Below are 16,661 nucleotides of genomic sequence, written 5' to 3'. Positions count from 1 at the left end.
GATATTTATTTTTAAACTAGTAAATTAATTACTATAGTGAATGAAAGGTAGGGTGTAAAATAAGCTCAAAAACTAGTAAAATTGTAATTGAAATAAAAGAAGGCAGACAAGTCTTGACAGAGGAGGAAAGCTACCGGTATATGAGCTACAATGTAATTGATAAATTCGTTATAGGATTCTACATTGTAGAGTATAACTTCATATTTGCCGAAAGAAAACGGCTGACCATTCTCTTGTTCTCCAATTTCCGATTGTACTCACACTTTGCCCCCCCCCCCCCCCCCCCCGCTACCCCTTAGCTGAGGCCGTGGCTCCTGCACTAGGCTCTTAAAAAGAACCAACAATTAGTTCTGGGGTTAAAGCACTCCACACATGTAAAAATTCTGAAATGGGAATTTTTTTTCAATTTTGACTCTGTTACTAAATTTTCTGCAAAATCCCTACATTACTTAAGAGTTTTAAGAAAAAGACAGATAGAGTAAATAGCATTTCCTTAAATGATTAAAAGATTTCCAAATTGGGAAGATATAGATACATGTAGCTGTACACGCCATCTGCCTTTGCCAACTCTTCCTATTGCGTACAGGCGGTCATCAGCTTCCCATAATGAATTTTCCATTCTTGCTACATTCATTTGGGCGACGGAGTTCCATTCATTGCTCTTGTATGAATATACCATTACATTTTTAATGGCTTAGACACCTTTCGATTCTATCTACCTAGCCCCCCCCCCCCCAAAAAAAAAATAAAAAATAAAAAATAATTTGAAAACTGTTGCACGGAGTTTTGAGTTTGTGAACTCATACTGACATCACTCTTTGCCAGTTACCTTTTATTTTAAACATTTCACATGAATTTGACATCGTTTGCATAGCTGGTATTAATTGTAATTAATGATAACTTATTTAGATTAGGAAAATGTTTAAGTCAGACTAGCCCCCTCCCCCCTCAAAAAAAAAAGACAATGAATGTCCAGGTACATGTAAATTTTTGTCAAATAAAAAATCCTTCTTCATGAAGTTGCTTAAGGCCATTAGTTCTTCCTGGTTTCTGTGGAGCTAAGCAGCTAAAAGATGTTAACTCTCTGTTGATGATACACCAGTCCATCGCAGGTTAATTCCCAGGCCATGGTTTGCTGGTACCAAATTTCAGTTGGTTGGACTGAGACTGTGGGTAGAGTGCCTTAATTGTCTAAGGGCACAATAGATACATGTTAAATCAATGGACCACAGCAGGGCTTGAACCAGCAACCTTTGGATAACTGACCACTGAGCCATATGCTTTATTTTAGTTGTTTTATAAGATCAAAGACATCTTATCTACTTACCAACCATGTACCAAAATTCACCACTACACACCATGGCTTCTCTACTGTCACGGTGTGAAGTTCATTCTTTCACTATTTTTAATTATTGTGTAAATTAAATTTTTCGAACTTTGTGTTAATTGCTACTTTTTCCTATTTCGACAACTGTTTTATAAACTTTCTAAATTCCGCACTGCCTTAATCCCACCTGAGGCACAGTCAGAAATGGACAGTTGAATTAAATATTTTAATTGACTTCTGTTTATGTTTATTGACACTTAAACTTTTATCTTATTAATCATTTTATGTGCATGCTACTAAAATGTCATTATTTACTCAATAGCTGTTTGAACTAATTGATGTCTTTACATCTCTACATAATAATATTTTTTCACTGTGTTATTCCATCAATCATTATATATAATTTAAAATTGTAAATTATGGTCAATTGGAATCAGACCTTCCGTGCTGATGCACGTTCAAGTTAAAATGTATTCCATGCAAATTCTAGAACCTAAACGCGTATTGGCTTGTTGGAGGTTTCATGAGACTGGGACCAACAACCAGGGAATAATTTCAGGGTTGACTCAGTATTAGTCATGTACGGGAGAGAGCGGGGCGGTCATTGCTCGATTTTTAGATAAGCAAAATCATAAAAAATTTAAGAGTTACTAAAAGTGGGATTATTGTATGAATGAAGGTATCAATTCTAAAAAACAGATATGGCATTTGTGATAGAGTATATTTCAAAGTTATATATATTGATTAGATATATGTAAAAATACAAATGAAAATAAAAATATCTTTTAAAAATACATGCTTTTCGTAAACTCCTTAATAATGATTATCTTTTTTTTTTTTTATAATGAATCTTTAAATAAATATTGAACATAAATGAATTGGTCTTGATGGATTTTTTAAAATAATATTTTTGATGTTTATAGCTTACATATATCAAAATGAAACAGTTTTACTTAAAGACAGTTAGCCTAAAGACCCTAACATTATAATGAGTTTATTGCGTGTTATTACCTGGAGTCGTGTTCTATGATATATATTGAATTTCACCTATGTAACATATATAAATAAAGGTGTATATCTGATGACAAATCATAAGGACAGTGGACGAGCACCATGCATCTCGGATACTACGTTTTCTGTTTGTGTTGTTTTGTGTGCTTTTCAGATTGCTTAGACAACCAAAATACAAGTAAGTGCCTATATACTTTACCAGTTTTTAAGACTTTTAAAGATATCTCTTTCAAATTCAAGTGTATTAAAAAATGATTTAATCCAATAAACGTATTACCATGCCTAATGTATTGCGATATAAATTATACGTAAGTTGGCAAACAGTTGGAATAGGTTACCTGGCATGGGATACCTGTCTATATAAATGTAGATAAAAGGACATAATAATCAAAATCCTTTCACCGGTTTAGAATTTTCAAATTTTACAATGTTTTACAAGGAAAATTGTTTAACATTTTTGGAAAGATAAAATTTTTAAAAACCCCTGAATTCGAATTCATGACTTTCAGATTGGTGGTGAACGCTCCAATTCATTGCGCTACGTTGTTAGGTAGCAACTTTGGAAAGAAAACATTTAGAAATTTATTCTTAATTTTATTATTTACTTCGTTAGATAGTAGGTCACAATATGGAGGTGTCCCATACCACCTCAAATTACTTAGGCCTGTTTCTTTTTTTAAATGTTAAATTATGATTGTCAAAAATACATTATTCATTGGAACTTACCCTTAGAATAAATCAGGGACTGTGATGTAAAAATCACTTTTGCAGACAAAGCAAGAAGTTCAAAAAAGTAAATACAAGCATTGAGTCATTAATTTTTGAAAGATAAAGTCTCACAACTGCAGCAATGTGTGCATACAAATTTCAATAAAGCTCTTTTTTAAAATCGATGAAGTGGCGACTTTTAAATAATGAAAATGTTTGATTTTCCAATGAAACTTACAGACTTTGAATGTAAGCAGTGTCATCTAGTGTTTAATTTTACAGATAAAGCATGCAAACCCCCATTCCACAGATTTGCAAACAATTGTTATTACATCAGCAGAGACAAAGTATGGGGAGATGAGGCGTTTGTAAGTAAATAATTATTGTCATGGAAACTGTACACCTAATTTTAATGCATTGATTATATATTTCATGTTTTGCTTACTCTCTGCTTCATACAAAGGCTCGTTGTATCAACATCGGAGGTTACCTCGCCAACTTTGAGACATTGGAGGAAGCCATGCTGATGAAACAAAAGTTAAAGAAAATGAATTCGGGTATATTTACATTCAGTGTATATTTCCCCTTATGTTTGCATTGGAAATCTGCGACGTTCAATTTTCTATTAATACACTTTCCTAATTCATGCAACATGAGCACAGATTCAAACGTCTTCACGTGTTTTAAGTGTATTTATATTTGTAAGATTGAATGAAACTTTCAAAAACTAGGCAAATATATGTTTTACATATTGAGCCATGAAATACTCGATATGCATACCGATATTTCAATAACACAGGTGTCCACTTCTTTGTGGGAGGAAGAAATATAAACAAGAGAAAACCAGGAGGGGATTGGAGATGGATAAAAAACGGAACAATGACAAAAATGTCATATTTCGCATTTGGCACTGGCGAACCCGATGGAAGTTACAAAAATGTTCAAGATTGCATGTTCTTTTATGCAGGCGAATACTACAGATTTCATGCTGTCACTTGTGACAATTACAATGGAGGTTATATTTGCGAAAAATAAAGAAAGAAATCAAAATGAAGCTGTAATGTTTTCTTCTGTTTTGTCTTTTTGTTCGTTTTATTTTAAGATTAAATGCTCAAATAAAAAATCTAACCTCCTGGTTTGTTCTAGAGGTTTTATCAATTTTTTGTATGCCCAATTTCCCAGATTTGTCAAATAATGGTTACTTTTTTTGACAAAGACGGAAATGGTAATCTTTGATATATTATTAAAACATTCAGACATATTTCTGTAATAAGATATATACATTGTATAACATCACATATTAAGGGCCATTAATATAAAATACGTGACTACTGTCTTGAAATACATGCATTAGGCTTTATTTAGGCGGGGTAAAGTAAACGTGACAGAGGGCTAGGCTTGCTAAACACTCTTTACGTTTTCGACCCGCCAGCCCAAAAATAGTGTATAGTTTAGGAGATGTATGTTTATTTTACAATATAAAATCAATTTTACGCCTCAAACGAGCTTTTTTCGACAAATTTTGTTGCATATATGCAGTTCAAAGCATAACGCCATGGTATCAACGTCAACCAAGCAAAAATATAACGTCACAATGCAAATGAAACGCTGATCGAAAGCGTGCGTACTTGAACTGTTCTCTGCCTTGTAAATAAGACAAGGTGGGGGCCAAGCGGCTTCCATCAAATGATTACAAACTGGGATTATGTATACACAATTCTTTGCCAGTAGTTTACAACAAAAGTTGCGAAATTGATACATTTTAATCGAATCTGAATGGGGTCAAATGTTAAAAAAATAATTATACCTTATGATGACCCCCTAAACAAACGATGGGGTAAACAGAAAAAAATTGCAGCAAACATAAATGACAAGAAATACGATAATTACGATTGCCTGAGTTTGTGGGAGATCGCTATTTTGCAGGCAGTAAATTATTTTTAATTTACTCATAAAAAATTTAAGTATCACGGAGCCCCTCTCTCCCCCTTGTGTGGGAGTATGTAATGAATAGAAGTAACAATAAAGAAATCAGCATTGAAATTGAAGTTAAAAGGAATACTTCATGGCATGTAGCAATCAAGTCGTGAGGAGATGGCAGTGTATCTTTTAGTTATCATATCATAAACGCTAAATTAGGCAATCCTTTTTCTTTGTATGGTCACTTAGGTACGAGGACTGGATGGTCGCGGCGATTCGGACATATATAATTTTATTGAAAAATGTCTGCTTAAAAATGTAGGATGTATGTCACAAGCATCCATATGAGAGAGAGAGAGAGAGAGAGAGAGAGAGAGAGAGAGAGAGAGTATCGTGAAACACTATCCTTTACTGGAGGATTTACACACAAGTTGAGTTCACTCCATGAATAGAAGAAGAAAGACAATGAAAGTCCAGGTACATGTACATTTTTTTGTCAAATGAAAAATCCTTCTCCACCATGAAGTTGCAGAAGACCAGTGCTTCCCCCAGGTTTCTGTGGTGCTAAGCAAATAAGAGTTGTTGACTCTCTCTCTTGATGGTACACGAGTCCATCGCAGGTTTATTCCCAGGCCATGGTTTGCTGGTACCCAATTTCAGTTGGGTGGACTGAGACTGTTGGTAGAGTGCCTTTATTGTCTAAGGGCACAATACATACGTGTAACATCAATGGACCACAGCAGGGCTTGAACCAGCAACCTTTGGATAACTGACCATTGAGCCATATGCTCTATTTTAGTTATTAATTAAGATCAAAGACATCTTATCTACTTACCAACCATTTATCAAAATTCACCACTACACACCATGGCTTCTCTACTGTAACAGCAAGTGTCACGACGTTAAGTTCAATCTTTCAGACTTTTTAATTATTGTGTAATTTAACTTTTTCGGACTTTTTGTTAATTGCTTCAAAACTTTTTCCTATTTCGACAACGGTTTAAAACTTTCTAAATTCAACATTGCCTTAATCCCACCTGAGGCACAATCAGAGATGGAAAGTTTAATTTAATTTTAAAAGTATTGACTTTTTATGTTATATTTTTTTTACTTTTGTAGGAATAAAAGAATACACGAAATTACGTCCCCCTGTAAAATTTAAGCAATCCACGATAATTGGCCCTCACGAATTTTAATGATTCCACAGTATATATAATTTTGAATTGTAAATTATGGCCAGTTGGAATCATACCTTCTGTGCTGATGCATGCCAAACTCAATTTACAGTATATTCCATGCAAATTCTAGATTAAAGAATGAAAACCAAAACGCGTGTTGGTTTAATTGTTGGTCGTTTCATGAGAGTAGTAGGTCCAACAACAAGGAAATAATTTCAGGGTTGCCCAGTATTAGTCATGTACGGGGGGAAGCATCCCGTAATATGTTGTTAGTGCAGAGAGGTCATCGCTCGGTTTTTAGATAAGCCAAATCATTGAATAATTTAGGATCTACTAAACGTGGGATGATTGTATGACTGAAGGCATAAATTCTAAAAACAAAAAAAAAGATATGGTGATTTTGCAGTATATTTCAAAATTATTGATTAAATATATGTAAGAATTAAAATGAAAAAAAAATTGAAAATATTTTTAAAAAATACACGCAATTCGTAAACACCTTAAATAATGATAAACACCTTTTTTGGATAATGAATCATTAAATAAATATCGAACATAAATGAATTGTTTCTAAATGAAATTTTTCAAACAATATTTTTGATGTTTATAGCTTTCATATTTCAAAATAAAACAGTTTTACTTATAGACAGTAACTGTTAACCTAAAGACCCTTACATTAATGAGTTTATTGCGTGGAGTCGTGTTATATGATATATATTGAATTTTACCTATTTAACGTGTATAAATAAAGGCGTATATCTGACGACAAATCATATGGACCGTGAGCGAGCACCATGAAACTCGGATACTACGTTTTCTGTTTGTGTTGTGTTGTGGGCTTTTCAGATTGCTCAGAAAACCAAAATACAAGTAAGTACCTATGCTCTATTAAAGACCTCTGATATCAAAAGATATCTCTTTCAAAATCGAGTGTATTAAAAATGATTTATTCTAATAAACTTATTGTCATGCTTAATATATTGTGATATGAATTTTATGTAAGTTGGCAAACCGTTGGAAGAAGTTACCTTAAGATTGTATGTGACACGTGTCTATATTGATGTAGATAAAAGGACATAATAATCAAAATCCTATTACTGGTTTAGAATTTTCAAATTTTACAATGTTTGACAAGAAAAAATGTTTAAATTTTTGGAAAGGTAAAAACTCCCTGTGGAATTCGAACTCATGACTTTTAGATTTGTAGTGAACGCTCCAACCCATTGTGCTACGCTGTTAGGTAACAACTTGGGAAAGAAAACATTTAAAAGAACTATATTAAGATATGAGTTAAATTCGGTCCCCCAATTCGCCATTTTTTAAAAAGTGTTTCGGGTACAATAAAATGCCATGCTATAATTAAGAAGAGTTGATGTAAAATATATTTATCACCAATTTATTTGATTCATTTGCACTCACTTGCAGTGTATGATGGCAGAAGTGTAATTCAATCAAAATCAGTCAAAAATTCTTATCTTTTGATGAATGAGAAAAGCATACTTGAACAAGAATTTTTTTTGTCACTTACTAACCTTGGCTAAATACATCTCTGATTCAAATATTTTGTTTGTTCAAACATGCGCTCTATGTTTTCTGAAAGAAATAACTGCTTGAAAACAAACTGTGTTACCCTAAAAATGCAAAATTGGCTGGGGAAGGTTGTCTTTACGATGTCATATTTCTAAATTGTTGGCACTTGGATCAAAATGAACATTATGAAAAAAACATTACATATATATCTGTACAAAGAAAACAAAGAATTACAGTAAATTGATGATGTCCATTTTGGGTGACCATATTAGGCCCATATCATATATAGTCCTTATTCTTAATTTTATCATTTATGTCGCTAGGTAGTACGTCACAATATGTAGGTGTCTCATACCACCTTAAATAACTTATGCCTATTTGTTTTTTTAAATGTTAATTCATGATTGTCAAAAAAACATTATTGATTGGAACTTACCATTAGGATAAATCAGGGATTGTGATGTAAAAATCACTTTTGCAGACAAAGCAAGAATTTCAAAAAAGTAAATATAAGCATTGAGTAATAATTTTTTAAAGATATAGTCTCACAACTGCAGCGAGCAGTGACGTGTGCATACAAATTTCCATAAAGCTCTTTTTAAAAAAAATCGATGAATTGCCGACTTTTAAATAATAAAAATGTTTGATTTTTCAATGAAACTTACAGACTTTGAATGTAAGCAGTGTTACCTAGTGTTTAATTTTACAGATAAAGCATAAAAAACCCCATTCCCAGACTTGCAAACAATTGTTATTACATCAGCAGAGACCAAGTATGGGGAGATGAGGCCTTTGTAAGTAAATAATTATTGTCATGGAAACTGTACACCTAATACATTGATTATATATTTCATGTTTTGTTTACTCTCTACTTCATACAAAGGCACGTTGTATCCACATCGGAGGTTACCTCGCCAACATTGAGACATTGGAGGAAGCCATGCTGATGAAACAGAAGTTAAAGAAAATGAATTCGGGTATGAAAAACAAATATTACAGCTACAAAGATTTTACTTTGATATGGATTAAATTAAGAGTATAAAAAAGAATTTTATCCCAGTTCTAGTTCATTGTACGGTGTATATCACCCATTTAATTTTTTTTGGCATTACACTGTGTGTTTACACGTCACGTAACGTCATAATTTTAACAACACTAAACATTTGAAGTTACCAAAGACATTTAGAAAATTACAGGGCAAATTTATTTCAACCAATTAACAACATTCGCAGCTAAATTAATCCAGTACTGATATAAATCTTCAGTTCAATGTTCAGTGCCCTAATCATCTGAATGATGAATCCGACACTTTTTTTTTCAGAACAACACTGCGTTTTGCAACACTTAACCAAAGTTTCATGTTGTAAATTTACAACATGACAATGCACGACAATAACAGTGACAAAGTAGTTCCCACACCTATAGTGTGTGACCCTTTACGTCAAAAAGTGTAGTTTAGTTATATCCATAACGATTCAAACTGAGTATCCAAAATAAGACAAATCACGAAATCGCATAATTATTTTGTTTGATATTATGCCGTATAATACATGTAATATTTAGCCAGAAACAAATGATTTATATTTTTCGCTGAAAACTAGAAAACTTTACAAATACATGTATTGCATATTTGACCATGAAATACTCTATATTTACACCGATATTTCTATAACACAGGTCTCCATTTCTTTGTTGGAGGAAGAAATATAAACAAGAGAAAACCAGGAGGGGATTGGAGATGGATAAAAAACGGAACAATGACCAAAATTTCTTATTTCCCATTTGGCAACGTCCAACCCGATGGGAGTGACAGTAGTGATTGCATGTTCTTTTATGCAGGTGAATACTACAGATTTTATGATATCCATTGTGACAATTACAATGGTGGTTATATTTGCGAAAAATAAAGTAAGAAATAAAGCTCTAGTGTTTTCTTGTGTTTTGTACTTATTAGAACTCATTTAAGTTCATAGTACGCATACAAAGTTGTTGAAAAAGTATTATGCACTCTGAAATAGTATAGTTACCAACTCTGAACTGCAGCGATATCCAGCTGGGAATATAAAACAAAAATGCATAACGCTAGAAGACTCTATCAAATGCATACATACCTACGAGTATGTATTAAATATTTTGTTACCCCAATCGTGGGAAGTACAGTTAACATAAAATTAAAAAATGCTGACATTGATAAACACATGTTTAATGTTAAAAATCCTCATAGTTCAAGTGAGGTCACTGATTCAGTTTAACCATCGAAACGCTTCCGAAAATATGTAGGGGAATATACTCCTTGATTCTATACAGGTTGTATCTACTTATGCTTATCTTTTCTTTGCATATACATATACAACATATTACATGTATATGTAAATAATTACATTAAATAATTAAAAATCCACATGGTTCAGGTGAGGTCACTGATTCAGTTGAGCCATCGAACCGTTTCAAAAAATTTAGGGGAATATACTCTTTGATAAGTACTATACGGGTTGTATCTACTTATGTTTATCTTTTCTTCGCATATAAATATACAACATATTACTTGTACATGAAGATAACATCACAAATGTCACAAGACCTAATTTTGCAAACATTCTACTTTAAATCTAGAATACCCTGCTTGTTTTATTGCACTAAAAATAAATTTATTTTAAAAAAGGTGGCAAAGCTTCCTGTATGTCACGAGTAATATATTACATATGCATTATATGGGTAAATTAGACATTAAGGTGGAATAACACATCGTCATAAAATGGCTGATCTCTGATCGAAACGACATTTTGTTTTATTAAAAGGATTTTATCGACGGCAACATATAACTTACTTCATAATCGAGTGGATAAAGTGTCGGGCTTGTGATCTGTACATACCGAGTTTGAATCCCGCAGGTACTTTTGTTGTTATTTACTGAATTGATTTTTTGATATTCATTTTTATCCCCAATTTGCAAATTTGTTCGCCTATTTGACAGATATAAAGTTTATTTATCATTATATCTTTCGCAATTAAATAATTTACAGTTAATTTGAGTGACTTTGATCTGGTGTGTTATTCCGCCTTAACTCCGTCGTTTGTTTAGGGGGTCATCTCAAAGTTTGTTAATTTTTTTAACAGTTTGAAAAATCTGTTATCTCTTGGTTTGTTCCAGAGGTCATATCAATTTTTTGTGTGCCCAATTACCCCGTTTTGCCAGATAATGGTTATTTTTATTTCCAAAGACGGAAGTGGTGATCTTTATAGTAGTATTAAAACATTCAAACATATTTAAGTGATAAAAATGTATATAACATAACATATTAAGGGTCATTGATATAAAATACGTAGTTACTGTCTTGAAATACATGTATCAGGCTGTATTTACGCGGGATAAGAAATCGTGACAGAGGGCTAGGCTTGCTGAACCCTCTTCACGTTTTCGACCCAAGCCAAAATAGCTTATACATGTAGTTTAGGACATGTTTGTCATTTCACAATATAATAATAATAAAACACCTGAAACGAGCAATTTTCGACAAATTTTGCTGACAATGTGCAGTTTTAAGCATAACGCCATGGCGTCAACCAAGCAAAAAGATATCGTCACAATGCAAATGAAACGCTGCGCGAAAGCGTGCGTACTCAAACTGTACTCTGCCTCGTAAATAGGAGAAGGTAGGGGCCAAAGCAGCTTCCATTAAATAATTACAAACTTGGATTACAACATTACTATCAAGTTGTCCACAGGGCTAAGAAATTATGTCTATACTATTCTTTGCCAGTAGAGCAAACAGAAAAGACTCGCAGCAAACAGAAAAGACACGCAGCAATTTTTTAACATAAAGGACAAGAAAAACGATAATTATGATTGCTTGAGTTTGTGGGAGATCGCTATTTTGCAGGAACGTAGCATGGGAGAGGGAGGGGGACCTGCCCCGTCCCTAACTTTTTCTCAGCAGACATTTCTCAAATTTACATGTAAAAATTGAAGTATCTTGAAACACCCCCCCCCCTTCCACTTATGTGGGAGTATGAAATAAATGGAAGTAAAAATAAAGAAATCAGCAGTGAAATTGAAGTTAAAAGGAATACTACACGGCATGTAGCAATCAAGTCGAGAGGAGATGGCAGTTTACCTTTTAATTATCATAGTTTGTAGAAAAATAAACGCTTCAATAGGCAATCCTTTTTCTTTGTCTGGTCACTTAGATACGAGGACTGGATGGTCTCGGCCATTTGGACATTCTTAATCACATTGAAAAATGTTTGCATAAAAATGTAGGGTGTAAAACTAAAATAAATGGATTAAACTTTTCTATGGATATAATGGTTTATGACTTAAAATCATATCTAAAAGTCTAAGGTAGATCCGATTAGGAATTAATTGACAATTACAGCGTCTATAAACACAACAATATATACGTATTTGTCGATAAATTCGATGCACAAAGAGAGAGAGAGAGAGAAAGAGAGAGAGACAGAGATAGAAAGAGGAAGAGAAACATTATCCTTTACTGGAGGATTTACCCTCACGTTGAATCCACTCCATGAATAGAAGAAGAAAGACAATGAATGTCCGGGTACATGGAAAGTTTTGTCAAATAAAAAAGTTGCATAAGGCCAGTGCTTCTTCCTGGTTTCTGTGGTGCTAAGCTGCTAGGAGTTGTTAACTCTCTCCTGATGGCAACTATCCATAGCAGTTTAATTCCCAGACCAGGGTTTGTTGGTACCCTATTTCAGTTTTTCGGAATTTGTGTTGATTGCTACAAAACTTTTTCCTACAACGCCTTTAAAAACTTTCTAAATTACGCACTGCCTTAACCCCACCTAAAAGCACAGTCAGTGATGAACAGTTTTAAATATTATCATTGACTTCAATTTATGTTTATTGACACCATCTTTAATCTTATTAATCATTTTATGTGCATTCTGCTAAAATGTCATGATTTACTCAAAAGCTGTTTGATAATTGATTTCTTTACATCTCTGCATTTCAAGACAATACTTCATAGTGTTATTTCATTGCTCATTTATATATATGATTTTGAATTGTAAATTATGGTTGGTTGGAATTCGACCTTCGGTGTTGATGCATGCCAATATCACATTAAAGTATATTCCATGCAAATTCTTGATAAGAGTCTGAAAACCAAAACGCGAGTTGGCTTTTTGGCGGTTTTTTGAGACTGGGTCCAACAACAAGGGAGTTATCTCAGGTTTGGCCCAGTATTAGTCCTGTAGGGAAAGAGTGTACCGTAACATTTGGACGGATAATATTTTAACGATTACCGGCGCTGCTACATATATTTTGTAGTAGTTAGATCCTGGACCACTACAACAGTTTAGCGAGTGTCCCCAGATTCAGAGTTCACAGATGAAGAAGACGATATTGATTAACACGGAATATTCTTTCCGACGGCAGTAGATACAGAACAAGTTCAGCTTTCATTCAAGTCAGCGTCCAGTGTGTGGAAGGTGCGGAATGTGCATCCGAATGTTTTGTGTTTCGCGATGTCACAGAATTGGACATTCTTCCAGAATGAGATTCACAAAGATGAAGAAGTCAAAGTCGAACAATGTTGATATATATTTACATTCAATGTATACTTCCCTTTATGTTTGCATCGGAAATCTGCAACGTACAATTTTCTATGTATACACTTTGCTAATCCACGGGTCATGAGCATAAATATAAACGTCTTAACGAGTTTTGAGTATATTTATTTTTGTAAGATTAAATAAAACTTTGAGTCTTACCTAACCAACTTGATATGTACTTTTGAAATACAATCATTAATTTATATCTACTCCTTAATGAAAAAAAAAGATTTTTCTGAAGCTAACTAAATAACATGTTAATATGACTGTTCCATGCATGTTTCATATCCCTGACTAAGAGCGTAAATAATGGCTATTTATAGCGGCGATACATAATATTTCATACAAATAGACATCAGTATGAAAATATAAATATAAGCATTGAATGCTTATTTTTGGATGTCGTCGGTCCTATGACACACCAAGCGGTGCAAACAAATTATCATACCGCACTAGAGCGCGGTATTCAATTTGTCTGCACTGCTTGGTGTGTCATAGGACCGACAACATCCAAATATAAGCATTCAATACTTAAATAAAAGACTAAGAATTAAAACACGTGTTGGTTTCTTGGGGGTTTCATTGGGCAGGGCTTAACAAAAAAGAAAAAATATCAGGGTTGTCCCAGTATTAGTCCACTACGGGATAGAGTGTCCCGTAATATGTCGTTAGTGCAGAGCGGCGATCGCTCGATTTTTAGATAAACAAAATCATAACAACAATTTGATAGTTACTAACGCCGCATAATTGTGCGTTTGAAGGTATAAATTCGGGACCCCCCCCCCCCCAAAAAAAAAAAACAGACATGGAATTGTGTGACAGTTTGACAATGAAAGTATTTGTGATTTTGGTTTGTATGTCCAATTTACTGACACAGTATTTTAAAAAATACAAATAAAAAATGATGAAAAAATACTGGCAATTCATAAACATCTTAAATAATGATAAACATCTTTTTTGGATAATAAATCATTAAATGAATATTGAACATAAATGAATTTGTCTTGATGATTTTTTTTATGTTAATAGCTTAGATAATCAAAATGAAACAGTTTACTTAAAGACCCTAACATTTATAAAAAAAAAAACATAAATAAAAAAATAATAAAAAAGAATACATGGAATTCATAAGCATCTTAAATAATGATAAACAACTTTTTTGTATAATAAATCATCAAAAAGAATATCAAACATAAATGAATTGTTTCTTAATGAATTTTTGTCAAATACAAAATGAAACAGTATACTTAAAGACCCTAACATTTATAAAAAAAAAACATAAATAAAAAAATAATAAAAAAGAATACATGGAATTCATAAGCATCTTAAATAATGATAAACAACTTTTTTGTATAATAAATCATTAAAAAGAATATCAAACATAAATGAATTGTTTCTTAATGAATTTTTGTCAAATATGTCGTACAAAATGAAACAGTTTACTTAAAGACCCTAACATTAATGAGATTATTGCGTGTTATAAACTACAGTCGTTTGCTATGATATCTATTGAATTTTATCTATTAAACATGTATAAATAAAGGTGTATATCTGATAACAAACCATAAGGACAGTGGACGAGCACCATGAATCTTGGATTCTACGTTTTCTGTTTGTGTTGTATTGTATGCTTTTCAGATTGCTCAGACAACCAAATTACTAGTAAGTGCCTATGCTTTTCTAGCTTTAAAGACCTCTGATACCAAGAGGCATCACTCTCAAATGCGAGTGTATTAAAAAGTATAAACTTATTGACATACTTAATGGATTGCGATATGAATTATACGCAAGTTGGCAATCCGTTGAAAGAAATTACCTTAAATAAATTATGACTGTTTCTTTTATAAAATGTTAAATCATGATTGTCAAAAAAACCATTATTCATTTGAACTTTCCCTCAAGATAAATCAGGGATTTTGATGTAAAAATCACATTTGCAGACAATGCAAGAAGTTAAAAAATGTAAATAGAAGCAGCTCTTTTTTATATATTCGATGAAGTAGCGACTTTTTGATAATCAAAAAGTTGTTGATTTTCAATGAAACTTACAGACTTTGAATCTAAGCAGTATCATCCAGTGTTAAATTTTTACAGATAAAGCATGTAAACCCCCATTCCACAGATTTGCAAACAGTTGTTATTACATCATCAAAGACCAAGTATGGGGAGATGAGGCCTTTGTAAGCAAGGAAACTTTGCACCTAATTATAATGCATTGATTACATGTATATATTTCATATTTTGTTTACTCTCTGCTTCATACAAAGGCACGTTGTATCAACATCGGAGGTTACCTCGCCAACTTTGAGACATTGGAGGAAGCCATGCTGATGAAACAGAAGTTAGAGAAAATGAATTCGGGTATGAAAAACAAATATTACAGCTACAAAGATTTTACTTTGATATGGATTAAATTAAGAGTATATAAAAGAATTTTATCCCAGTTCTAGTTCATTGTACGGTGTATATCACCCATTTAATTTTTTTTGGCATTACGCTGTGTGTTTACACGTCACGTAACGTCATATTTTAACAACACTAAACATTTGAAGTTACCAAAGACATTTAAAAAATTACACGGCAAATTTATTTCAACCAATTAACAACATTCGCAGCTAAATTAATCCAGTACTGATATAAATCTTCAGTTCAATGTTCAGTGCCCTAATCATCTGAATGATGAATCCGACACTTTTTTTTATACAATGCATTGATTATATATTTCATGTTTTGTTTACTCTCTGCTTCATACAAAAGGCTCGTTGTATCAACATCGGAGGTTACCTCGCCAACTTTGAGACATTGGAGGAAGCAATGCTGATGAAACAAAAAGTAAAGAGAATGAATTCGGGTATATTTATATTCAGTGTATATTTCCCCTTATGTTTGCATTGGAAATCTGCTAAGTTCAATTTTCTATGAATACACCTTGCTAATTCATGCAACATGAGCACAGACTCAAACGTCTCAACGTGTTTTAAGTTTATTTATATTTGTAAGATTAAATAAAACATTGAAAAACTAGGCAAATATATGTTTTACATATTGAACCATGAAATACTCAACAATGCATACCGATATTTCAATAACACAGGTCTCCACTTCTTTGTTGGAGGAAGAAATATAAACAAGAGAAAACCAGGAGGGGATTGGAGATGGATAAAAACGGAACAATGACAAAAATGTCATATTTCGCATTTGGCAAAGGCGAACCCAGTGGAAGTGACAAAAGAGTTCAAGATTGCATGTTCTTTTATGCAGACGAATACTACAGATTCCATGCTGTTCCTTGTGACAATTTCAATGGAGGTTATATTTGCGAAAAATAAAGTAAGAAATTAAAATGAAGCTGTAATGTTTTCTTCTGTTTTGTCTTTTTGTTCGTTTTATATTAAGAACTCATTGAAGTT

At 32.8% G+C, this 16,661-nt stretch overlaps 2 long non-coding RNA genes across 3 annotated transcripts; both read left to right on the top strand.

The window, feature by feature from the left end:
• Positions 1-2,403: 2,403 nt before the first annotated feature.
• On the top strand, positions 2,404-16,661 carry LOC105339099 (uncharacterized). 2 transcript variants are annotated; one of them, XR_010711151.1, is made up of 4 exons: positions 2,404-2,516; positions 3,329-3,414; positions 3,510-3,603; positions 16,346-16,661. It is a non-coding gene; the product is annotated as an uncharacterized lncRNA (long non-coding RNA). The 2 variants fall into 2 exon arrangements; XR_010711150.1 differs by lacking the exon at positions 16,346-16,661 and adding an exon at positions 3,846-4,100.
• LOC136269530 (uncharacterized) lies at positions 8,395-9,461 on the top strand. Its single transcript, XR_010711152.1, has 3 exons — positions 8,395-8,468; positions 8,558-8,651; positions 9,352-9,461. It is a non-coding gene; the product is annotated as an uncharacterized lncRNA (long non-coding RNA).

This window comes from Magallana gigas, chromosome 2, assembly GCF_963853765.1.
Source record: "Magallana gigas chromosome 2, xbMagGiga1.1, whole genome shotgun sequence".
Taxonomy (NCBI): domain Eukaryota; kingdom Metazoa; phylum Mollusca; class Bivalvia; order Ostreida; family Ostreidae; genus Magallana; species Magallana gigas.
This window is presented reverse-complemented; position numbering and strand designations above follow the sequence as displayed.